This window comes from Pseudochaenichthys georgianus, chromosome 9 (genome assembly GCF_902827115.2).
Source record: "Pseudochaenichthys georgianus chromosome 9, fPseGeo1.2, whole genome shotgun sequence".
NCBI classification, from domain to species: Eukaryota; Metazoa; Chordata; class Actinopteri; order Perciformes; family Channichthyidae; genus Pseudochaenichthys; species Pseudochaenichthys georgianus.
In genome coordinates, this window is record NC_047511.1 from 32835613 (window position 1) to 32861099 (window position 25487).

Genomic DNA, 25487 nt, shown 5'->3' on the forward strand with positions numbered 1-25487 from the left:
TGAGCCCAGCGAGGGAGAGAATCCCATGCAGAATAAATTGTGGCCTACATTGAGCTGCCTCCAACATTATTCAGCTGAGGTTTTCTGCTGAGGTGAGATTAACCATTTGAGACTTCCTTTGACTACTAACACAAATGTACAAAGAAAATGTACGCACCCTAGATTCAGTTTGATTAATGAGCTGTAATGCTTTAGAGACTGGGAAATAGTAAAAAAAAACAACTCCATCATATGAACAGAAAGTGTAACTGATAAGAAATAGGACATCATTGACCAACATACATGTGGTTTAGTGGAGTTAACTATATGCAATTTGTAGTAACAAATCAACAAAAAAAGGTAATAAAACACATGATTGTGTAGAGATAAACAGGAAAGTGTTATATATGTTTTAGATGGATGGATATATAATACACCATAATATGTATAGGCCTGGGGTGTGTCTGAGCAGTGCAGAGGCAGTTGTGTGTTTAGCCCAGACATGATCTGACTCAGCCTGTTGTGTTAGAGCTGTGTGTTTAATTTTGACAAGCCTGACAGATGAATCAACTCCGCCATTTAACACCGGAGCAAAGCAAACATTTCATCCACTTACCCCCTGCTCTGTAGACTCAGTGCAAGCAGCATCATTTGCTCTGGTGCAGCATAGACAACCACCATGATCACAAGCGGTGGTAACATGGACAATATTTCTTTAACCAAATTAAAATATTTGTGTTTAGAAATGAACTGTTTACATGGAAGCTGAATTAAGTGATCCCATAACAGTTGCCTTTCCATGTACCAAAGCATTTATAAGAATGTAACAATCTGTCTTGCACAATGCGAATCGGCCTACTGTAAAGTGCTTAATCTGCTGTAAATACATCAGAAGAAGAAATGTTTGTTTTGTTTATTGGGACAATTCAATTCATTCATTGCTTATTGATGGAGTATAGAAGAATAAGAAGTGGATCTGCCTGTTAATAGATAGATTAATACAACTTTCAAGATGGACCCACATTGTGTCCTGGGAGCAATATTTGCTTTCTTGCAGTTCTTTCTAATTAAGCAGCAATCTCAGCAGCACACACTTATCCTGCAGTCTTTAAACAGGGGAGAGTGCCCTGGACTCCACCGGCGCAGCTGGAGCCGGAGATGATCTTGTGTCTAAAAACATAGCCACAAATCTTGAAAATTGTTGTCATTAATCGGACTATATTAAGTATGGTAAGGCTACAGCACAGGAAACACACTTTGAACAGCAGCAAAAACATATAAAATGCATTGTTATAGTGATTGTATACTGTCTGTTTGTAAAATTGAATTTTGTGGGTCGAAAACCTTAACTTATACAAGTGTGGAAATGTGAAGATGCCAACAATGTGATTCAACTGTTTCCGGATGCACAGCCAAACTGTATTGACTCCCGCTGCATTGTGTAATGTAAAAGTACATACTGCATTTCCCTTACACTGGACTTGTGGTCCTCTGTATATCGTTTAAGCTTAAGTGCCCCTTAAGCACTGTCCTCCATGGTGTACACATCAATAAAACGACTCAAACATCCAGTTCAAGGCCATTTCGAAGAGTTGCAGCACATTGACAGCGTGCAATCTGATTTAACCGCACTGTGCAAAAAGCAAAACTAAAAAAACATGTAGAAAAAGGCGACATCTTGAAATTGATTTCTGACACTTGTGTTTTGCATGCCATGTGTCCAAGTACTAAGAGCTGCCAATCTCGCCTTTGACAGAAGGTGTTGTTGCTTACCACAGCTCCTCATGAATGTTAAGCCGACAATGATGGAAAGCATTTCCACGGTTACTGATCTCAACTTGAGAGCACAGCTCCACAGTCCAGACTGAGGACCTGTTGAGTCTGCCTGCTGACTGCCTCAGTGGTAATCTTCGATTAGTACCGATACAAATTTGAGCTACGCTGGCATAGCAGATGCTTGTCACCATGGTAACAGGCATATAATGCTAGGAGAGCAAACTCCTCTGATGGTCTGTAAATATATACCAAACACACAGGAAGGTGGAAGTGCCAGATGGCTATGCCAGTGTTTACCATCACTCACACACTCAGTGTACACTTGACGTATGAATTCTCAATGAGGAGACATTTAATTAATAGCTAGAAGTTTAAAAGCTTGGCGAGAAAATTACCTTATATATATTCCTGAATATGCTTTCGTTGTTAACCTAATATACTATTAAAATCCACCATCAGAGCTGTCGCTAACATCTGAACCTAATTCTGTACATGCACGCTTAAGTATTACCTGAGAAGGAGAACAACTGAGGAGAGACTGAGAGGTGAGCCAGTTAGATCCAAACAGGGAGTGACATTGCTGTCAACCCGCCATTGCCTCACAACAGTGTACGTTGGTCTAGTCTTTGTTTGCGTCTCTGTTCTGGAAGCTCAGTGCAGGAGGAGACAGAGCTGTGCTGCAGTCTGTGGAGACCAGCCTGCCATTTCTGCACGCCATTTGGGGACACGTTGTCCTTTGGGAAGCTTTACCCCGGACTCAGCAGGCTGACAATGGGCAAGGAGGGAAGTGCTGCTGTGGGCAGGGAACGTTAGAGGAGGGCAACTACGAAAGAAAGTCCTAATGGAGTGTTTATTTAGGGCAGAGAGCCACACACAAAGACAGCTCATCTTAAGAAGAGGGCTTGGGGGCATGAGGGAATGAATTCAAATAGTCTAGGACCAAACAGTGCCATTTAAATTACTGTTGAATCTCTCCAGCTCCTGCCTTTCAGAGGAAAAAACTCACTCCAGGCCATCTGTACTAATCTTTGCCTGCTTCTGCTCCTACAGGTTACACACATGTACTTTATAATCAGTGTTGGGCAAGTTACTTCCAAAATGTAATATATTACATATTACTTATTACTCTCTTTTGAAAGTAATAAGTTACATTACAAAATTACTGTCTCTGAAATGTAATGAGTTACACTACTTTAGTTACACTTTCACCAAAATAACCGCAAAAGAATGGCTAGGTATTTTAAATGCTAAAATGTAGTTTAGTGCAGCTCATTATACATCCAGTGAAGGGTGATGTGGTATAGCAAAACAACTGTGTAGGCCCTTAAGGCTACTAACAACTTGTATTTTACGGCTTAGTTGAATACTGGATTCTGATTGTAACTTCTTAACATGTGACACGTTGTTAATCCAGCAGTACAGACCGCTGTCAAGGACTATAATGAAGGTTGCTAAGGAGGATCAAGAAAGAGAAAGGAAAAGAGGTTAAAAGACGGAGCGCTGGACGTCAGATAAATCACCAGAAGAAGGCAGAGAGGAAGTAAACAATAACAGGACACGGAATGGGCTCTGTAGTTTGTTTAGTATATGGCCGTGTGCAGGCCCGGTTCCAGAACAAAATGACTCGGGGTGCCTCTGAGATTACAAGGGGCACAGCAGTAGCAGGTTTACATGAGCAATAGTGGCCGGCAACAGCAATGAAAAATAGCATTGATGGTCCCAATGAACAGATTATGGCCTTTGTTATGTTTTGAAACCAAGCAAGTGAGAACATTTCAAGTGAGTTAAAAGTGCAATCCTGAAATATCTCATAGTCCAAAGTGGACTGTGGCAAAGAAAAGCACAAAAGCTTCAAAACTGTACTGATAAAACAAATGAGAAGATATTGTAAATCAAGGCAAATATTATTTAAACCAGCTCATGGTTTGAAATGGCAAACATTGAAAAGCTAAAGTATTATTAAAACCATGTAGCCTACTAAATCATCACTTTGGTCCCATCATACTCTGGGAAGAGAATATTTACTGTGCTTGAAAACTGGTATCACATCATCATGTGAGGTTGACTTTGTGACCTGGAGATCATTTCAGCTGGCTGCAACATTAGCTCGTTGATAAGCTTGGGATATGAGATAGTTTTGTAGCCATTCGTGCTGAAGGCATCTGTGCTATTGTATGCATTATTTTTGACCCAACATTTCTACAGGCATGGCAGAATATGGCACTATTTTCACATGAATATTCTAGCCAGTCTATTTGTATACCACGAGCTGCAAAATGACCACCTAACCCCACTGTACAGGCGGGTACTTGTTTAGATATACCTGGGCAGGCTCTGTTTTGCCGTGGTATCCTGGTTGGCACCTGCGGGCCGCAGAGGGGCGGCGTAGTTTCGGGCAACGAACACTACGGCTCCGGGGTTGAGGGCGGCGAGTCAGGCGGGAGTAAACTTGTGTCCACAACGGAGGGTAACGTGATGTCCCCATCTGATCTGTTGCTACGGTCTGCAGTAGATGCAGTGTTGCTGGCGTTTGGTGATGGTTGCTTTAACCATTTTCGTATAAATGATTATCCACAGATGTGTGTCACTGCTGTGGAAGCACTTTGGAAATGATGCACGCGCAGCGGAGCAGGTCACGCGCACCTGACACAATTTGTTGTTTGTATTTTTCGCTCCGTTCTCTTTTTTGAATAGAGGGTGCATAACATTCAACTGCCCCGAAGATCCCGACGCGAAGCCTGAAGGGTAAACACCAGGTTTACTAATCTACTACCCGCATAATTTGTCTGGTGTCGGGATGTCTCGCTATGTTAGTTAGTACATTGTTAAAAAAAAAAAAAATTAAAATGTGTTGTAACTGCGTTACTCAGCATTGTAACGGGTAATATATTACCCACATTTCATTAGTACTGCGTTACATTACTTCGTTACAGCAAAAAGGAATATATTACTGTAACTGCGTTACTTTTGTAACGCGTTACACCCAACACTGCTTATTATAGGCTGACTTCAACATTCATGAAGCAGCTTTTATAACAGTTACACAACTCCCTGTATTGTTTTTTCTTTTTCTCCAAACTCCCAAACCACAGAGTGTAGGCTGACAAATGTCTACACTTACATATTCACTAAAACTGGAGTGAATTTAACTGAAATGTAACTCAGCATTTTGCTGCAGAGCCCATTGGGAGCCCACTTTGAGAACAACTGCTGGAAAATCATAGCAGTGAGATGTCACTTTCTCTCAGAATAAACTCTAACAATAGCTAGCTCTTCATTTCAATAGAACATAATATGAAGTGATTAGTTATTCTACTTAGTGGGGCTCCTGTTACTATAATTGTAAAACCCCTCAGACGAGAACCATCCTATAAACTTTATTTGTGCTGTGATATATAGCTCTGATATGTTCTTGCTGTGAGGCACTGATATAGTCGGAGAGATCCTTCTTATTTAAGGAAACCCACTACAATAAATACAACATAGCAAGGTAAAAGATTGCCACGGCTGGTTAACGGTAACTGTAGTGTTTAGTTAGCCTTGCTTTAAGTGCAAATCCTCTTTAGCACCACATACAAATACAAGTTGAATAAACACAGTTGTCTGCAACCTAGATAATTTCAGGCAATCCAAACTCTTCTGTACACAACGTCAACTGCCAGTCTTAAGCCCTTTACTCCGTCAATCAGCTTCCTGTCTTCTGATAAAGGAATGGAACTAATTGCCAAACTACCTTGCTGAAATAGAGTCCAGAGCCTCTTTCAAGAAGCGATTGAAGGACCATCTACTAATGACCATGTACCCTTGTGAGCTGTGAACCCTAATTGAATTTGATCGTATATTTTGTACTGGCTGAGATTGATATTGAAAGTGGATGAGATTGTTGATGATGTTGGAGATTGTTGATGATATTGGTGATGTTGTTAATGTTGTTAATGATGTCAGGACTTATGTCCTGAATGTTGCTGTATTATTGTTGTATTATTGTTGTATTGTTTTAAGTGTCGGACCCCAGGAAGAGTAGCTTTTGTCAAGAGCAAAAGCTACTGGGGATCCTTAATAAACATAAACATAAACATGATTCTTCTTCATTGTCGTAGTAGTGTATTACTATATGGGACTTTATTATATAAACAATACATGGAATCGACTGATCAAATCATTACTCTACAGCAGAACTGGAGGTCAACAACTCCACAAGGGGCCTACTGTAAAGCTTATTTCCCTTTTATATTGTGCACATATTTGTTCAAATATTTGCTAAATCAACAAACTTGATATGACAACCAGTCAGTTGGCTGAATGATCTTAGCAATAGTCAAGTCAGGTCAAAAGTTTAGTAAGCTAATATGTCAAGATGAGATGAGACATGCAAAAGAAGCCTGTCCTCTTATTTCAGCTAGTTCTCGCCACCGTATGTTTTTTTTTCGTTCTCTTTTGTCCTCAGTGAAGGCCACTCCAGCCGACAGAATGACATTTCTGGGGCACTGTGAGAAAACGTCCTGCAAAGGGCATCAAACGCCATACAAAAAACACAAGACATGTGTTACATATCTCTGACCTTAAACAGTGGTGACTTGAAAATACACATAGTGATCTGTATTGTTGCAGCAGGGTTGTAAAGAGCCCCATGAGCTAATGGGTGCACAAATGCAAGAAACGAATAGCCACAGCATGAGGATCATTTTATACATCATATAGTGCTATACGCTGAACAAGGGCGCCGGAAGTGGGGGGGCCAGGGGGCCATTGGCCCCCGCACTTTTCAGCCTTGCCCCACATTTTCGCAGCAGCAGATTTTTTAAAAAAAATGTTCAGTCTTTATTTCGAACTACGGGGCCCTAGAGGGTTCATTGAGAGAAAAATAAATAAAACGTGGCCACGTTTTACTTTCTCGTTCGCACGAGTTAATAAAGCGTGCGCACGAGTTAATAAAGCGTGGCTTCGTTTTATTTAAATTGAGGGATTCCTGTCCGTGACTTACAGTATCTGCTGCCCACAGCTGTTTTATAGAAGGAAAACCTCCTTCACTTTATGAAATCTCTGTGGCACCAGTGGCCTGTACTACGAAGCAGGATTTGCTATTTACACTATTCATTCATGAAGTATGACGCTGCGCTGTCACCGTCCCTTTCACGTGAACGCACTCTCAACCGGACAGAGAAACCCTGGTTGATTTTCTGAGTTGATAACCAGCTTCGTAGGACCGCTTAGCGACATCGCGTTTGTTAGGGTTAGTTAAGCGGGGTAAATCAAACATATCCAGGGTCTGTTGAACTGGCTTCGTCGTACAGGGAACTGGAGGCAGTAATGTGTAATTCAGCAGAATCTGAGAAGAGCAGCACTAGCTGCAAAGAGCGGTGCCTTTTACTGTTTACTTCACTGCGTTTCCCTTCATTAGAACCGCTGAATAGAGATCGAGGCTGCTACGTTCAACCACACACACCTCTACACACATCGAACTACCAGAGTATTCCCCTCGTTTTATGAAGGAGATGTCCTGTCACCGGGGCGCATGATGTGATGATGTGTGTGTGTGTGTGTGTGTGTGTGTGTGTGTGTGTGTGTGTGTGTGTGTGTGTGTGTGTGTGTGTGTGTGTGTGTGTGTGTGTGTGTGTGTGTGTGTGTGTGTGTGTGTGTGTTTGTGCTCAGCTCCGCTCTGTGTGTGCGTGTTCGGTGTGTTTGTGTGTGTCCGACACCACCGGCATTTGTTTTCAAATTACCACGAACAGTAATTTACACAAATCTGGTTTTCCATAGTTATATGTGTATTCCCAAATGAAAGAAATTCGTTTAATCTTAATCTCGATGTGCTATAGTCCTGCCGGAGTGCACCGGAACGAACCCACCCACCCACCCACCCACCCACCCACACACACACACACACACACACACACACACACACACACACACACACACACACACACACACACACACACACACACACACACACACACACACACACACACACACACACACACACACACACACACACACAAAACGAGGCCACGCTTTATTAACTCGTGCGCACGCTTTATTAACTCGTGCGCACGCTTTATTAACTCGTGCGCACGCTTTAGTAACTCGTGCGCACGCTTTAGTAACTCGTGCGCACGAGTTACTAAAGCGTTCGCACGAGAAGGTATCTTGTGCGAACGAGAAAGTAAAACGTGGTTACGTTTTATTTATTTTTCTCTCTATGAACCCTCCAGGGCTCCGTACGAACAGATTAAAAAATATCAAATAAAAAATAACAAATGTGAAAAACAGAATACCGTATTGTTATAATACGGTATTTATCCACATTCATGGTAATATTTGTATATTCAACAAAAAAAACTAAAAAAGTCTTCATATTAATAATAATAAATCATATGTGTCCGAAAGGGAGTAGGAGGAAGCAAATGCTTATTAATTCCCACCCCTTACTTGATCAATGATTGTCCTTTAAATCATTATGCAAGTTATTCCTACTTAGATTTACATTTATACATACATATACAATAATTTCTCATCTTCCATCACCTTTCTTCATTCTCATATTTTTCCAAAAAAGTGTTTCTGTACATCCTTTTAAACTGAATTATGCTTGTGCTTTGTTTTAACTCCTGCTCCAAACCATTCCATAAAATCACCCCACAGATTGTTATACTCATACTTCTCCGAGTTGTTCTGACCTTGAGTTGTTTAAAATGTAGATTTCCTCTCAAATTATACCCACCCTCTCTGTCTATGAACAATGTTTTTAATTTCCTAGGAAGTAGATTATGTCTGGCTCTGTACATGATTTGTGCCGTTTTAAATTTAACCAGATCAATGAACTTCAATATGTGTGACTTCAAAAATAATACATTAGTGTGTTCAAGATATCCAACATTATTGATAACCCTTATAGCCCTTTTTTGTACTGTAATGTACATAACGGCTGTAGGTTGGTTTTGTACGTGTTTCCCCAAATCTCCACACAATAAATCAGATATGGCAATATCAGTGTGTTATATAGAGTATACAATGAGTTATAGTCCAGAATGTATCTGGCTTTTCCAAATATTGCGATAGTTTTAGCCAGTTTTGCTTTTACATGAGTGATATGATATGAGTGATATGAGGTTTCCAGCTGATTTTGTGGTCTAAAACCACACCAAGGAACTTCATTTCATATACTCTTTCTATGTGTATGTACCGGAACAAAAAATATTAGTGTCATATGCAAATAAAATAAATTTCAATATATTTGATACTCTGAAAATGTCATTGATGTATATTATGAACAGCTTTGGACCCAACACGGACCCCTGAGGTACTCCACAAGTTATGTTCATGTATTCTGATTTATGTTCACCAATTTCAACAAATTGTTGTCTGTTGCTTAAATAATCTCTCACCCAGTTTAATCCCACCCCTCTGATGCCATACCGTTCCAGTTTTATCAGTAAAATATTGTGATCTATGGTGTCAAATACTTTTTGTAAGTCTATAAATATTCCCACTGCTTGTTTTGTATTGTCCATGCAGTTTTTTATTTCCTCACTTAATTCCATTAGTGCCATAGATGTTGATCTATCTTTCCTGAATCCATATTGACTGTCGTCCAAAAGCTGATGTGTTTCCATGAAACTGTGCCGCAGAAAACTGTACAAATCCCGTTTCAATAATTCCCCTCTACTCTAAAGTCGCATCTAAAACGTGATCTGATCTAGCTGTGTATATTTTGTTATTTTTGATTGTTATATTCAATCTCACTAGCTACAGGCATGTTTGAAGCTTGTAAAGGGAAGATGACAGCTCTCGCCACTCTGCTGTTCCTCAGCGCCGCCCCCCCTCCCTCCCGCTGAAATTATGAATGTAAGGTGTATAGTAATCATAGATAACAAGGCAGGGTCCGTTACAGTTTGTTTTTATCTGATTTCAAATAAGCAAGGTCTTGGCTTTCAGAATATTAAACTTGTTTCGGCAAATTCAGATGATAAATACAACTTTGACGCTTCGGCATAATTACAAGCGGAGAACGGAGTAGTTTAACGTCACAGCAGGCAACAGCCGGTGTTTCTCGTGAGTGCAGTAATCCAAACGAAAATATCTTCCCTCCGTAGTATTTTGATCATTTGCTCCGCTAATAATCAATCATGATGATTGATGATGAGAAATTATGGATTCCAGAGAAGACAAAACTTTAAAGGCCTTTTTCTCAAAATGATGACTCTGTAACAGTCATTATATAATGTGACATATTTTGCTTAATATTTGGAGTACAAAAACAATCCTGATATCATTAGAAAGCTAGGAGTCAAAACGTGTCTTCGGGTCAATGCGACTGATTTCGATTGAGCAGGTTACTTTGCATTAGGTAAAATAAAGCAGGCAGACATAACAGGAAGAATATGTACATTTTAACCCAATCAAATAGAACATTGTCACACCATTCAAATGTATCCATGTAAATTACAACCAATAAAAAAGCTTAGATTTGTTTATTTGTTACGTTGTTTACTTTATTTGTTACGTTGTTCTGTGTGTGTCAGCCGTTAACCTAGAAATAATATATACACTTGCAAACATGTCAGAAGAACCAGCGCAGAAGAAAACTAAATACAGTCAATCTAAACTTAAATTTAACAACTGGAAGGTCACATCCCTGACATCCACATCTCCGGAGCCTGGACCTTCATCAATCATAGAAACAGCGAAGCCAGATGAACCCAAAAGCAGCACCTCTGCGGCCGCAGAAACTGTCAAAACCGCCGCCGCCGCCCCCACCGCCGCCACCGTTGAACCGAAACAGGCTGGTTCCGACTGCATGTAGGTTTGTTGTCGGGACATTGAGGCGCGTAAAGCTGTACAGCTAACTATCGGAAAAAAGGAGACCGCTAGATTATTTGAGCAAAGAGAAGGTATTTCAACGCAGAATGGTACACAAACAGAGAGTGGTTAATTCTTTGCAAAACCACTAAACGATAGTGATAAATTGCGATGTTAACAACCTCATGATAACCTCATATTTTTTTAACTTAGGATCATACCTGTGTTTAGTCTAGAAAAAGGTAAATGTGTTCATTTTATTATAAAGTTGTGTATATTTACAGACTATTGCAAAAACTAAGAAGCTTATAAACATCAGGTTTAAAACTAAAAGAGCTTTACAAAAAAGTAACACAATTAAAGTTTTATTTGAGTTATTCATTTACATTTTTTGTCAAAGAGATGCTGATTTGAAACCGTTGTTAGGCCTACATACAGTTATGGCATTTCCTGTTTCTGCCGGAGAGAGGGGAGTTTGTCCCAAAGCTTGCTGCTATATTTACTCCCTCCATCTGACAGGAGGGAGCCTCATGTGTCACTCCACGGAGTTCACTCCGTCACGGAGGGGGAGTGTGTAGGTGTAGGGCGTGGTTTGGGATTGGGCCATACACACACATATTGCCCCCCCCCCACTTCTAAAATGAATCCGGCGCGCCTGACCCTGAATATCTTCTGTGTTTGTGCATGATAACACACACGTGCAACACTTACGGCCCGTCCACACTACAGCGTCGACAGCGTCGACAACTCCAATCTGCCCATTCACTTTGAATGGGGTGACGTCACGTTGCCTCGCTTTTTCGCTGAACTGAATTGTGGGTAGCAGAGCGGTCCGTCTCCGCCGTCTCCGGCGTCAGAAGTTGAACAATGTTCAACTTCTGACGCCGGAGACGCCGGAGTAGCCAGCGCCAGCCAATCAAATCCCGTTTCGGAAAATCTGACAGCTCAAGCCGTAGCCAATCAAACCGCGTCTAAGCTGGGAGAGATATCCCGCCGTTCATTTCTATATTTCAAAAAAAGTTGGAGGAGAAACTAATTATCGCTGTAGCAAATCACCCGGTTTTGTATGACCAGACCCTCTTCACCTACCGGGATACAAACCGGAGGAACCAGGCATGGAGGGAGGTAGCAGAGACAGTGGGTGAAACTGGTAGGTTTTCGCCTGTTTGGGGAGTTTATATATATATTGCTCCCATAAAATCCCCGGGGGTTTTTGCTTTGTATGTCGGGGGCGGGAGATTCATGTGATTGGTTGTTGGTCGCATTGCTTGAATAAAATCCCCAAGCTCCAGACACGCCCAGCTCCAAGCTTTTTTTGGAGCTGTAGTGTGGACGCTCCGTTACGGTATGTCCACACAGCAGCTTTAGACGAATCTTCCACCGCTTCCAACGCTTCTCTGCCCATTGACTTTGAATGGGGATGACGTCACTTTGCCTCGCTTTTCGCCGAACTGCATTGTGAGGGAGCGAAGCGAAGATTTCCAGGATTTCCAGGATTCAAAAGTTGAGCAATGTTCAACTTTTGAAGCTGTGCTGGAAGCGTCAGCCAATCAAACACGTTTATGCAAATCTGACAGTAGAAGCGCTAGCCAATCAAACCGCGTGTAAGCAGGGAGAACCAGACCGCAGTTCATTTCCTCATATTCCAAACGAGAAATTACGGTAGCAAATCACCCGGTTCTTTACGACCAGAATTATTAACGGGATACAAACCGGAGGAACCAGGCATGGAGGGAGGTGGCAGAGACAGTGGGTGAAACTGGTAGGTTTTCGCCTGTTTGGGGAGTTTATATATATATATATATTGCTCGCATAAAATCCCCGGGGTTTTTTGCTTTGTATGTCGGGGGCGGGAGATTCATGTGATTGGCATTGCTCGCAAAAAATCCCCAAGCTGTCAGACACGTCCAGCTCCAAGATTTTCAAGATTTTTGAAAAGCTGCTGTGTGGACGTACCGTTACTGCTAAAGTGTATCTCTCATGGTCAAATGCATTTTCCCATGCTAAAAAAACCCAACCCACAGATACTGCAACTAGCCGTTCACTGCTCCCATTTTTCAATTCCAGTCCTGGCCGCCTGAGAATCAAGCTATCATTACAGGACCCCGCCACTCATTTGCTATGGGAACATTTGTTGTGTGATAATAGCGGGCAAGGCTCTCAGGTACAAATCAATGTTAGCCTCCGTCCTATTGCTCAGAGGCCAGCGTATATTTTTGGAGCACTTACCAAAGTCTGGCATGTTTGATTCTTTTTCTTCACCTCCGCCTCAAGTGCTTCACACTCCTTCCTTCTGGTGCCGATCTCAGTCTCCTGGGGAGGGAGAAAAAAGCAGGACAGCTACTAAAGTTTGTCAGGAACAGAAGCTTCCTAAGAGAACTCAGTAGAACTAGGCAGGGAAATAGGGAGCAGGAACATTTAATTATTCAGCAGTGTTTAGGTGTGTGAGTGTATGTGTGTGCGTTCCTGTGTATATATAGGTGTATGTGCAACAGAGACACAAAGAGATTATCTGGGATTATCCGATTGATCTAACAAAATGTTTTGCTACCGGAAAAAAAAGTAGGAGGTTGGAATGATGATGATGCTGAGGATGCAAAATAGGGTGTACTCTGGAAAAATGTGATAAAAAGGATAAAACACAAGTTCAAAGTTGTTGTAAATGAATAAGGTTCTGTTTTCTGTATTTTGGTTGATTACAAATTTACGAAATGTTTTCGTTTTTCCAGAATACATCACTTATTTGTCACAGTAGAATAAGCACAGGTGTAACGAATAACCTTAACGATGGCTCTGTTCGATTTAAGGGTCCCAGTAGGCAGGCGTGCACACAGCCCCTAATTAATGTTATTACTGTAATTACAGCTGTGCTTTTTCGGCACGTGTGCTAGGTATATCTTATTTCTTTTCATTTCAAATCTGTTCTTTGATTCCCTTGCACACCATCACTAAATATGGCATGATCATGTTTTTCGCCTGTCTTCCAGAGGATTTTTTTTTAGAATATATATTTTGTTTGTTTGAATAAATGAGTCTGGAACTGGACATTAACATTAAAGGTGGGGTAGGTAATTCACTTCAGAAACACTTTTTGTTATATTCCATTTAATGCTCTTAACATCCCGATAGCAATGAATACATTAAATGCTTTGACAATAAATACATTAAAAAAATGCATCTGTGGAAGCCGTGGCGCTGTCTGCCAGCCTTCCATCTGTGCACAAACTTATGTCGTGCCCTCATTGGTCATGTGCGCGTTTGTCTGTGTTGGAGGAGGGGCTCTGTAAGGAAGTGGCAGATTTTCTTCGGCTGCGTATTTTCAAATTCTAGCGCACTCGAGCTGGTTTCTACATTCTTACCTACCCTACCTTTAATGACATGATCAAAATTCAACTTTTGCCAAATGCAGAGGTTATAAAAGTGTATTTCTTTGAAAAATGTATATTCTGTTCTCATTCATAACACTCCGTTCGATGTCTCACTATGGGATGCGCCTCATCGCGGAGCAAACAGAAGCATCAATCTCATTACGCCAATCCTGATTGGCTGGTGATCTTGACGTCAACGTCAGGGAATGCACCCCCTAAGTAGCTTGCGCCACGACACATCTGTTGCTAGCTAGCTTCCCCTTACTACCGTCACCACGGTAGCGAGGATGATTTTATTTTTCTCTCTCACGGAGGAGAAAAGGATTAGAAGTATATTGACACACCAGTCAATATTCTTTGAGAACAAAGGACCCACACCGTCCCTTTTTCTCCGGATTAAGGACAGGTTGGTAACACTTTTCTCTCAACGACGTACCTGTTACGAGCGGGTCCTCTCCACGCCACGAGGCGAACAAGATGGACACCTCTCCCCCTCACACCAGAGGAGTCAGGGACTCGGAGGCTCGGTCATGCGGCTGCGGGTTGAAGATAGCAGGCACAGACTCACACCAGGTCTGCTCGTCCTGCCTCGTGCTGGAACACGCCCGGGAGGCTATCGACGCCCGTTTCACCTGAAAGAGCCTCCTCCGACGGCTAGCACACCAAGCTAGCTTGTTGGAACAGGACTCCCTCATGTCCACTGATTCGCCGTTTGGCAATCAAGACACGGGGGCGTCCGCCGCAGAGACTGAGCCCCTCACTGTGTCGGTCTGGGGCTCACTAACAGCGGCAGCTGCGGAACCGGGATCCCACGCCGTGTCAGGCCGGGACCCGGTGGCGGCAAGAGACGCGGGAACGGAGCCCCACACCTCACCAGGCGGGAGCTCCCGGCGAGACCTCACCATGGTCTCGCCCGCGGAGGATGTCCTGGAATTAGACTACATGGGGGACGAAGAGGACACCTCTGAGTCCCTCCTGTCTGATTCGGATGAGCAAGAAGAAGATATCTTCATGTCATCGGCTCAAACGGCAAAGCCGGGAGCGATGGCTGCTCTCCCGGGGCGATAGCACACCAGCTTCGCCCTGTCTGAGCATGGACCTGCAGGCCGCCTGTCAGCGCGCTGCGTCCAGGCTAGACATCCCGTGGCCCGAAATGGCCAAGGAGACCGCCAAGTCCTGTTACGAGGGGAAACATTCTCCCCAAGCAACGAGGACAAGGAGGCAATTCCTCCCGGTCTTCCCGGAGATGTTGGATGAGGTGTCGGTCTCGTTGCTAAAGGGTGTCGACCCTTTAGCAACAAGGCCCCAATCCAGGGTGCCTCCTCCCTAGACTGCGACGGTATGGAGAGGCTCGGCCTGCTCCGCATACCGCCGATGGAACTGCTGGTGGCAGCCCACCTCCTACCGAGGATGGGCCCGTCACCAAGCAGGAACCCCACGCTGCCAGCGAAGGTGGACCGTTTCCAGTCGACCATGACTGAACGGTCCTACAGAGCCGCAGCGTTGTCCGCCAGGGCTCTGAACGTTTCCTCACTGCTAACCGCATACCAAGCGGAGCTCTGTGAGGATATGTCGAGTAATCCTGGACCGGCCGTTCTGGACGAGTTGGCCGCGGTCACAGACATTTGTCTCCGTGTCCAACGCTGCGCCGTCCAGGCCACGGGCAAAACAATGGGGATCACGGTGGTGCAGGAAAGAGCTAGATGGCTCAACCTCACGAACCTCCCAGACCGGGAAAAGGAGGATGTGCTTGACATGCCCATCGTTCCCGAGGGGATTTTCGGCTCTGCTCTTGCCTTCATGCAGAGGAGATGCGGGTTGAAAAAGAAGGAGGACGAGGCCCTCCACCTCTGCCTCCCTCCAAGCTGCCCCGAACCCTTCTCGGTTCAAAATACCGAAAACGCAGAGGTCGCAGTCCGCCCCGAGTCCCCAGCCCAGGCAGGGGACGAGGGCGAGCTGGCCTAGAAAATCTCCGGTTCCGGCTGCAGCCCAGGCGCAGCCAACCCAGAATTCGGCCAGCAGTCGAGGAAGAAGAAGCGAGCGGCGTGACAGCCCCTCCTTCTCCCCTCTGTGACAGAGCTGGAAGTCTACGGTTCCCCAGCTCTAAATGTGTTCCCGCCGCCTCGAGAGATGCCTCAACACCATCCTCAAGTCCGCATAAACACATGTCACACACTTATTGATTTTTCTGTCATAAAACATTTTCCGCTGACGCATCCAGGCTTCGAGCCAAGGGCGCAGCTCGAAAAAATGAAAAGAAAAACAATAAAAACAATAAACAGTCCGTCAACTGTTCCCCTTCTGAGAGCAGCTAGGCCTCTCTCAAAGGGCGGACAATTGACGGGTCTGTGAAGCCACCGTCACGCGCATGCGCAGTGCCGGCTGCGGCTGTAAGGGCACCACCGTCACGCGCATGCGCAGTGCCAGCTGGAGCCGTAGGGGCACCACCGCCACACGCATGCGCTGTGTCGGTGGGGATTGTCGAAATGGGGCACCACAGTGCTCAGACACTGGAGGGCCCCATAACACAACAAATAGAGACTCAGAGGGGAAGAGACGTGACATCTCAGCTGGCTCTAAGGAGCATACAGCGGGAGATGCTCACGACATCTGCTTGGGTTTCTCAAGACAGTTACACGGAGCTACAGACTCCAAGTCTCCGTCACCCCCCCCTCGCTTCTCGGGCTATCTGTATTCACAAGCCCGGAGAGAGTCAACCCATATTCTGGAGAGAGAGGTTCTCTCTCTCCTACAAAGGAGGGTTTTATCTATAATGCCCGCCGAGCAGAGTCAGATTACGCAGACAAATGTCCTCGTAAAGCACCTGCTCAACATGGGTCTCATAATAAAACTACACCCCGCGCGCCACGGCGTGCGGAGAGTATTGGTTATTATGAAATGCGTAGTGGCACTACGCCACTGGCCGCACCCGACTTTTCTAGTACGGGGCGTGCCTACGGGTGCTGTCCTTTCACGGAAGGTGGTCACCACGGACGCATGTCTGACAGGCTGATAGGGTATTTACGAAGGTCGCCCGGTGAGGGGTCTCTGGAGCAGAGAACTCCAGCGGGCGCACGTAAATCACCCGGAGCTTTTAGCGGTGTTCCCCACCCTAAAACGCTTTCTGCCTTCTCTCAGAAGACACCATGTCCTCATGAGGACAGACAACACGACCACAGTATCGTGTATGAACCGCCAAGGGAGGTTGCGTTGTCTCCAGTCACACACACTGGCACACAAATCCCTTGGATCCCTTGGAGCGGCAGACGTCTCCTCTCTCTGAGAGCGACGCATGTACCAGGAGTGATGTACCTCGGGACAGAACTACTGTCCAGAGGTGCACCACTCTATGCAGACTGGACTCCACATCCAAGGATCGTGAGTGCGCTGTGGGTGCGTTACGGCAGAGCCGCGTTAAATCTGTTCACATAAAGAGAAAATGCTCAATGACAGCTGTTCTCTTTAATGCACGATTTAAACGCACCGTTAGGCGTGGACGCCCTCGTACACGATTGACCTCCGGGTCTTCTGTATGCGTTCCCACCCCTGGCTCTGATACCCCCAACTCTGGCCAGAGAGAAGGAGCAACGCCACACACTTATCCTGATGGCTCCGCCCTAGCCCGCAACGTACGGGCTGGCGGAGATATATCAGCTGTTGTGCGGGCAGCCATGGCAGCCCCCACTACGCAGGGACAGATTGTCTCAGGCGGGGGGGCGATCCTTCACCCACGCCCAGAGCGCGGGGCACTATGGGCCTGACCCGTGAGTGGTACAATCTGAATACAGTGGGACTCCCTCAGAAGGTGATAAACACTTTTCAGAGTGCGAGAGCTTCCTCCACCAGGTCTCTCTATGACTGTAAGTGGAGGGTGTTTGAGGAGTGGTGCCTTCAGGAAGGACACATCTCCTTTCAATGTCCTGTCGGGGTGATTTTATCATTTCTACAGGACATGATCGATAAACACAGAGCTTTCTCCACGATCAAGGTGTACCTGGCTGCTATTGCTGCATGCCATGTGGGCTTTGAGGGCAGCCATGATAAGTGCCGTTCGAATTCTCTAGAATGATGAGAATGATAGGAAAGGAGGTTTCAAACTTCCTTTATAACCTCCTTTAGCTTAGGAACCACTGGACCTCCCTAACCGACAGGAGAAGCGAAAATGCTGCCCCACAATGCCTTGCAGCCGCAGCATTTGCCGTCACTCAACAGTCGGCCGTTCACGGAAACAACCGATTATGACCGAGAAATGATATCGTGAAAGTTACGGTGCTTATTAAGCATTTTAAAACATAGGTGGTAAGTTGCCAAAGTGCTTTGTTTTGAACGTTCATCAGTATTATAATCAAAAAGAGAAATATGAACGTTAGTTTTTACTGAAATTATCAAATAAAGTCAACATTTCACAGTCTTTACTGAGCTGTGTGTAGTTTGTTCAACTTTTAAAAGATGTTTGAATGGTGATATACACAGTGATAGATGTTAAGGACTAACGTTTATAATAAATACATTTGTATTGATTTTAAGATTTTAAGATCTTTAGTTCATACAATCATACATATTGGGATCATTGGTATTAATGTGGACCGGAGGGAGAGGGTGACGAGAATTCCAACTTTGGTCATGAAGAATATGTTTCTCTGTTGTCCACGTTCATAAAGCAATGCAACAGCATCAGAGCACGGTGCAGAGTCTCTAGATGAGTTCACAGTAGTCCCTCGTTCTTATTAAACATCCATGTTGTCGTCCGCTGTATAGAAAACTGTAGTTTCCATAGCTCCCCCACAGCAGCAGACGCACATTCATGACGTCCGCTGGCGCATCATAAACACGTCGGATAGTGAAAGTGCATTCGGATTCTCTAAAGTACCTCAGTCTCTTCTCCTAAGTCCTTTTGAATTCTCCTGTCCACTATCCCTTAACCCCGTGACGTTTCACTCAGAGGTCAAGGAATAGGAGAAAGGGTTAGAACTTAGGAGCTGATCTTTGGACTATTCGACTGCAGCCCTGGTGTGTCTTATTACCCGATTGTGTGCACCTGGTGTCCCTGTGTTTTCTCCTCCCTCCTCACCTGTGTCTTGTTTGTATAATTAGTCTTGCGTGTATTTAAGTTCTGGTTTTTCTGTCTGTCTTTGTCGGTTCGTCTTGTGTAATGACTTGGTCTGCGGTGAGTGTTCTGTTCAGTATTTGTTAATAGTTTAGCCTTGAGATAAAGGTTATTTTTGTCACTTTAATGTGCATTTGGGTCCTGCTTCCTACACACACCGTAACATTACGAACCGACCTGAAATATGGGCCCAGCAGATCCTTTTGAGCAGGAATTGTTGGATTTTACTTTTTCTTTGGCAACCTGCTCTGATCGATGGATGGGAGCGTCCGGGGTTCAGCAGCAAGAGGCTGCTCTGGCAGAGGCGCGCCAGATAACTATGGAGAAACCAGGCTTGGTGAGATTCTTACCGGGCGGGATTTTGGATTTCCTCATGGTGTGTTATCCCCTGCCTGATAGCCCCAGGCCTCCCAACTCCCGTTATGACACCATCGGTGTGGTCCGTTTGGAGTCAACCCTGGCTTCTGCCCCATTGCCTGCTCCTGTCCAGGAGCCGTTCTCTGGAACTCGTCTGGCCTTTGGAGGTCCACGGAGCCTCCAAACGGCTCCTAAAGGAAGGAGTCGCAAGGCCAGGTTAGCAGCCCGAGCCCAAAGATCCATGGTTCCGGCCCCAGTTCTGGCCCCAGAAGCCATGGTTCCAGCCCCAGTTCTGGCCCCAGCAGTCATGGTTCCGGCCCCAGTTCTGGCCCCAGCAGCCATGGTCCCAGACCCAGTTCTGGCCCCAGCAGCCATGGTCCCAGACCCAGTTCTGGCCCCAGCAGCCATGGTTTCAGCCCCAGCAGCTATGGTTCCGACCCCAGTTCCGGCTCCAGCAGCTATGGTTCCGGCCCCAGTTCCGGCCTCAGCAGCCATGGTTCCGGCTTCAATTCCGGCTCCAAAACCGGCCCACACAGCCATGATCCAGGCTTCAGCTCCTGATCTTACAGCCATGTTTCCGGCTCCAGAACCGGCCCATGCAGCCATGATTCCGGCTCAAGTACCGGGCCCAGCAGCCATGGTTCCGGCCCCAGTTCCAGCCATGGTTCCGGCTCAAGTACCGGCCCCAGCAGTCATGGTCCCGACTCCGGCTCCTCGTTACCTGTTGACTCATCGGCCGACGCCAGATCCCCGAGTCCTGTCGGCATAGGGGCCGACTCCAGCACCTCGTCTCCTGCTGGCTCTCCAGCCGACGCCAGCTCCCCGTGTCCTGTCGGCGTACCGGCCGACTCCAGCACCGCGTCTCCTGCTGGCTCTCCAGCCGACGCCAGCGCCCGAGTCCTGTCGGCGTACCGGCCGACTCCAGCACCACGTCTCTTGTTGGCTCTCCAGCCAACGCCAGCTCCCCGTGTCCTGTCGGCGTACCGACCGACACAAGTTCCCTCTCAAGTCGCCTCTCAAGTTCCTACCCGAGTCCCCTCTCAAGTTCCTACCCGAGTTCCCTCTCAAGTCACCTCTCAAGTCCCCTCTCGAGTCTCCTCTCGAGTTCCCTCTCAAGTCACCTCTCAAGTCCCCTCTCAAGTTCCTACCCGAGTCCCCTCTCAAGTTTCCTCTCAAATCCCCTCTCGAGTCCCCTCTCAAGTCCCCTCTCGAGTCTCCTCTCGAGTTCCCTCTCGAGTCACCTCTCCAGTTCCTACCCGAGTCCCCTCTCAAGTTTCCTCTCAAATCCCCTCTCGAGGCCCCTCTCTAGTCCCCTCTCGAGTCTCCTCTCGAGTTACCTCTCAAGGCCTCTCTCTCGAGTCCCCTATCAAGCCCTCTCTCGAGTTCCCTATCGGGTCCCCTCTCAAGTCACCTCTCGAGTCTCCGTTCAAGTTCCCTCTCGAGATTCCTTTCAAGTCACCTCTCAAGTCAACTCTCAAGTTTCCTCTCGAGTTCCCTCTCAAGCCCTCTCTCGAGTTCCCACTCAAGTCCCTACTCATGTGCCGTTGGAGGTCCCGCAGACTACTCTTCTGCCGGGGGTCCTGCCAACGCGATGTCCTGAGCCGTTGGAGGTCCTGCAGATTGCTCTTCTGCCGGGGGTCCTGCCAACCCTATGTCCTGTACCGTTGGAGGTTCCACTGGGGGTCCTGCCAACCCTTTGTCCTGTCCCGTTGGGGGTTCCGCCGACTACTCTCCTGCCGGGGGTCCTGTCAACCCTATGTCCTGTCCCGTTGGGGGTCCCGCCGACTACTCTCCTGCCGGGGGTCCTGCCAACCCTTTGTCCTGTCCCGTTGGGGGTCCCGCCGACTACTCTCCTGCCGGGGGTCCTGCCAACCCTGTATCTTGTCCCGTTGGAGGCCCCGCCGACTACTCTCCTGCCGGGGGTCCAGCCAACCATATGTCCTGTCCCGTTGGGGGTGCCGCCGACTACTCTTCTGCCGGGGGTCCTGCCAACCCTAAGTCCTGTGCCGTTGGAGGCCCCGCCGACAACTCTCCTGCCGGGGGTCCTGCCAACCCTGTGTCCTGTCCCGTTGGAGGCCCCGCCGACTACTCTTCTGCCGGGGGTCCTGCCAATCCCTTGTCCTGTTCCGTTGGAGGTCCCGCCGACTACTCTTCTATCGGGGGTCCTACCAACTCTATGTCCCGTGCCTTTGGAGGTTCCGCTGGGGATCCTGCCAGCTCTATGTCCAGTCCAGTTGGAGGCAACGCCATCACCTGTTCTACCGGGGGTACTGCCAACCCCTTATCCAGTTCAGTTGGAGGCCCCGCCATCATCTGTCTCGCCAGGGGTGCTGCCGTGGGGGATCCTGCCGATGCCTGTCCCACCGGCTCCGGTTCCTGTTCGGCCGACACCGGGTCCTGCCAGGCCTCCGGAGCTGTTTGGCCTTCGCCCCACCCTGAACTCTGCCTTGTCCCCGAGCCGTCCGCCCAAGTCCCCCTTTTCGAACTCTGCCTTGCCCCCGGGCCGTCCGCCCGAGACCCCTTCCTTGAACTCTGCCTTGCCCCCGGGCCGTCCGCCCGAGACCCCATCCTTGATCTCTGCCTTGCCCCCGGGCCGTCCTCCAGACCCCCTCCACCCACCCTGTTGGCCTTAGTTTGGCCTTGAAATAAAGGAGTTATTTTTGTCACTTTAATCTGCATTTGGGTCCTGCTTCCTACACACACCGTAACACTAACTCAATATTCCATCATGATGTTTTTAAATGCCTGACATGTCTCCATAATGCAGCCTTTTAACTGAGCTGACAGCTGAGTTTTCTTCACAATGTGCGATTAGAGCCAATAAATGACTTAAGTCTGCAACAATTTCCACAGAGGACCATTTGTTTAGTCTGTCAGCAATATTTAGAGAGTTCATCCACAGAGGCTCCTCAGTAGGAAGACAGCTAGACATGGGATTTCCTCATCAAAGCTGCCTGTGAGTTCTGCCTTATTGTGGCAATGCCACATATTTTTGTCACTCCACTTTAATCAGGAGGTGAATTCTTTCTGGTATTCAACAATGAAGAATATGCCTATCTGAATAGAGAACAGACACCTTCTTTATGGGCATGTCTTAAATGCATAGCCAACTATTGCACTGCTCTTACAGTACAAAGTACACAAAAGTGTTACATCACCAACCAGATCCTCTGTTTATCAGCGGACTGAGCGCTCCATCAGTGTACGAAGAACAGCCTTGCTATGGATGGGAATGAAAGTGCAGCTGGATGTTCTAAGATTAGCGTATAGAATTAAACAGGATTTTATCTGTGTCAGTGTGAGCTACGAGTGTGCACAAACACACACGCGCACACACACCCTCATGACACCACGTGTCTCTGAGAAAGTCTAAAATAAGCACCAGCGGAGCCACCAGGAGCCCACAGCACACAATATATGCTGCATGTTGGAATACATGAATGTGCACTTCATCACAGAAACAATCACAGCTCGGTTTAACTTTGAATATATATTGGAATCCATTCAAGTGGAAGACTTCAGCCGGTTCCCCTCTTGACCCGAGTGCCGACAATATCCAATAGGACAGTTTGCAATTAGGCCAGTGAGCAGGACAAACGGAAGGAAATTGAACAAGCTTTAACCTTTTTGAGATCTGTAACCTTGTGGTGTTTCACCCCAGGCAGCTGACAGTGGTATGATTACATCTTTAAAGCCTTATCTGTTGTATCTGTTCCACCAGTGATCCTGCTCAACTGCATGTATGTGTTAGCTCGCTTTCTAGTATTTCTATCCTGCTCCGTTAAAAACACTCAGATGGAAAGAAAATTGTGAAAAAAACTGTCCTGTCATGACATAACAGATGTCATGATTAAATACCCAATTAAGATTTCAGATACATATCTAGTTGTGGTTTTAGAATTAAAATAATGTGTAGTGGTCTTTTCAAATGTTTGTTCTTAGGGTAGTTAGGGTAAGAGTTTGCATTAAGTATGATGTGAATACATTTAGGTTTAAACTGCAATAATGTGGTGTCCTTAACTTCTTGGGAAAACTGTTCAACCAATAGTTGCAGCAGTAGACAATCACAGTGTGGTCATTATCTGTCCTAAAAAATGGCTGATGTTTCAGATCATTCTTCATACTTAAGAGATGATTCATTTACTTTTTCAGGTGGGGGAGTTTGTAACTGCAGTTTCTATAGAATCCTTAATTCCTGAAACCCCACAGTTCTGGTGAACTAAAAGTCAACAAAACAACATGCAAAGACGATTGACGCAATAAAAATGATGAGAAGTTTTAAAAAAAAAAGAGAAGAGAAATAAAAAAGTTCCAAAAACATTTCTTATCGACATTGACTAATGATTTCCTTTGAGTGAATCACAGAGCCTCCGCAGACAGCTTGCCATCTCCCATGTGGGCTGGAACACACAATATATTTTTTACTCACAGACTTGCAGACACACAAATACACAGCTCTCAGGCTCGTTGAAGCCTATTTGTTTGGAGCACATTTGCCAATGTTCAATTAAAAATCCCTCTGATAAAAGATTCAAATGGCTGCCATTGTGAGTAATGAGCTCCTGTATAAGTGAAGAGGCGTTTACTGCACAGCAAATGAAGACAGATGAGAAAGACCATCCCCTTAGGCTGGATCTAGCATTCGTGCCTCAGTGGCAATAATGCAAATGCATGCACAAGAGAGGTGCATGCACAGCCATCTTTACCTCCATGTATCTCGTTTGCTACTGTATACGCAGCAGGAATTTCACTCTATCATTAAGAGCAGGACATTGTTAGAAATCAATTTATTTACAGCTTAGTTTAAGGTGACTGTGTAGTGTGGTTTAAGTTCATAGCCAGATTCAGACTGATCAAGTAATAACATCATCTGAAAATATTCGATGATTATTCAAGGAGCCAATCGACACAAAAACAACAACACAGTTTTGATAATGGATTAATAATCATTTAGCAAGCAATGATACCAACATTTGTTGGGGTTTTAAGCTATAACATATGAGGATGTGCTGAGTTTCTATATAATTAAAAAGTGAATTTAAGAGACTTTTAGGATGTTGGATGATTTTGGGCTTTGGAAACATCCATACACCTTTTTTTATTTCTTGAAATTCTATTGAATAAAGCTAAATCAATCATTCAACACATTTACCAATAATATAAAATAATCATTACATGCAGCCCTACACATTTCTGTCTGAAAATATATGGTTAACATGATTAACATTGCCAATGTCGACATTAGCATTGTTACTGTGTCATGTTAGCATGCTCACGTTAGCATTTAGCTTACAGCAACACATTCCTTAGTATAGTCCCACTCTTGTTAATATTGGATCTGTCTTTCACTAAATCACTGATACATTTGACAGGACCATAATACACAATTATTCATAAAAAAACCAACATAAAATTAAATAATAACAATATGTACTTTACCACACTTTTTTTTTTTAAATATCACAAAACACATCTAAAAATATGACCATTTGTTGTATATGGCTTTACTATGCACCAATCAAACTATGGAAGTTTAGCAAAAGTAATCAGTTGAAAACAGCCAAGGCTCAGCTGTGATCCCTGAACACAGCCTGTGCTCAGCACCATGGAGATTTCCCTGGGACCACAGCCACACATTGGGCATTCACAACAGCTGCATTTTAGTATTCAACTAACCCTAAAAAGCAGTTGATAAGGTCTCAAATACAACCAGTAAAGCTTCACTAATCTAGGTTCCCCCCTGGTAGAAGGTGAAATACCAGAATCCTCTGTTGGCTCTGATTGGCTAAACCCCAGCAGGCAGGAGATACTGTTTGACAACGTAGAAAATGATAAAAATCAATCTATGTTCAACAACCAGAGTTATGATGTTTGGTTAGTTCTGAAAATGATTTTAGTTGAGTTTAGGGCATGTTTCTGACATTTCTGAAGCCTTAGCAGCCGGCACTGAGCAATGACAAAGTCACGCATGCGGCATGACAACAACAACTACCCCGAATGCATAGCTGCTGCTTTGTTACTGCACCATGCTAAAACTACAGATGATCAATTAGTCTATACTAGGATGTACATTGTCGACTAGTGGTTTTGATTGTCGACTA

At 45.5% G+C, this 25487-nt stretch overlaps 1 protein-coding gene across 1 annotated transcript in view; it reads right to left on the reverse strand.

Annotated features, from left to right (window-relative positions):
* Nucleotides 1-25487, reverse strand: part of rimbp2b (RIMS binding protein 2b) — a 96381-nt gene that overhangs the window by 36801 nt on the left and 34093 nt on the right. The window contains exon 3 of the mRNA XM_034091266.2: nucleotides 12784-12867. The gene's annotated coding sequence lies outside the window, so the exon portion shown is untranslated. The remainder of the gene's footprint in view (nucleotides 1-12783; nucleotides 12868-25487) is intronic.